Below are 1789 nucleotides of genomic sequence, written 5' to 3'. Positions count from 1 at the left end.
CACCATTGACTATATTAGCTCTAGATTTGTAGCCTTTGTTGTCTGGAGATACATTTTTTCTGTACTTACTTTATTACAAGTTTTTAAAAAATAATAATTGGATACTGAATCTTATCAAATGCCTTCTCTCTCCCTCCTTCCCTCTCCTTCTCTCCCTCTCTCTCACTCCCTCTTGTTCTCTTTTGTAGGTCACACACTGCAGTGCTCAATGTTTACACCTATCTCTGTGCTCAGGTATCACTCCAAGATGTGCTCAGGGGACCATATGAGGGGCCAGGGACAGACCTCAAGATGGCTGCATGCAAGGTAAATGTCATTCTAGCTCTACTATCTCTCTAGCCACCTCAGTAGCAACAAGTCTCAAAATGGAGATGTTACTGCTGCCCACTCAAGCAAATCGATGAGCAACAGGATGACAGAAGGGAATCTGGCTGGCCACTTTGATTTTATATTAATGGGATCATATGATTTTTACCCTTTCTTTTTGTTGATGTAGTGTATTAATTAATTAATTAGCTTAAGTTGAACCATCCTCACATCCCTGGGGTAAATCCCACTTGTAACATTGTATGATCCTTTTATGTTTTTGTTTGATTTTGAGGGCCACTCTCAGCTGTGCTCAGGGCTTGCTCCTGGCTCTGTATTCAGGTATCCTGGCAGTCTCAGGGGATTATAAGGAGAGCTGGGGATTGAATCTGGGTCAGTCGCATGCAAGGGAAACACCTTCACTGCTGTACTATCTCTCCAGCCCCTGTCTGGTCTTTTTAAATAAATGGTTAAATTTTATTTGCTAGTATTAGAATATTTTAACATTTTTATCAGATATCGGTCTCTTTTGTGCGTGTTTATGTATGTGTACATGTGTGTGATATTCTTATGTGGTAAAAGTGTGAGGGTAATGCTCGACAAAATGTGTTTGGAAGTATTCTTTCTTTGTCAATTTATTTTTGAGAACTTGCAGTGTATCTCCAGTTCTGAAGATAGTGTATTTCTTGATAGGTTATGGATATAGAGATAGATTATTTCTTGGAGTAGGTCTGTATTACTATGAACTTCTCTGTCATTGCATCCCATAAACTCTGATTCTTTTTGTCATTCATCTTGAAGCATTTAAAGATTATGTCCTTTATATTTATTGACAAAATATTGATAAGAATTTTGCTTATCTTCCATTGGTCTGAAGCTATTTAAGTCTCTGTAAGGCTTGCTTGGTATGAGCAGGGAGGCACCTGCAGACTTTTGGGTTACCACTTTCTTCAACCTTTTGCTTTGAATCTGTATTTTTAGTTCGAGCTGGAACATTTCCTATAGGAAGAAGAGAGTTAGAGTTTGGCTTTATCCTTTAAACTGTTTTATACTTTTTAATTTGAGAAATGTACCATTAACAATAGAGTGACTATTGAAATATAGCTATTTGTTGTCACCACTTTTTAGTAGTTTTCCTTTGTTCTATTTCCTATGATTCCCATCTCTTATGCTTTTATGTTTTCTATGTTGAGTTCCTTCCTTCCTTCCTTCCTTCCTTCCTTCCTTCCTTCCTTCCTTCCTTCCTTCCTTCCTTCCTTCCTTCCTTCCTTCCTTCCTTCCTTCTTTTCCTCCTTCCTCCCTTCTTTCTTTTGCTTTCTTTTTTTCTTTTCTTCACACCTGGTGGTGCTCAGAAACTCCTCAGTGCTTGGGCTTCACTTCTGGAATACTCAGGTGACCATGTAGTAGCAGGAATTGAAACTGTGTCTCCTTCATACAAAACATACAACATTGAACCATCTCCCATACCCTCCTTTCCAGTATC

Source organism: Sorex araneus, chromosome 6, assembly GCF_027595985.1.
Source record: "Sorex araneus isolate mSorAra2 chromosome 6, mSorAra2.pri, whole genome shotgun sequence".
In the NCBI taxonomy this organism is placed as follows: Eukaryota; Metazoa; Chordata; class Mammalia; order Eulipotyphla; family Soricidae; genus Sorex; species Sorex araneus.
The sequence above is the reverse complement of the archived record's forward strand: the minus strand, read 5'-3'. Positions refer to the sequence as shown.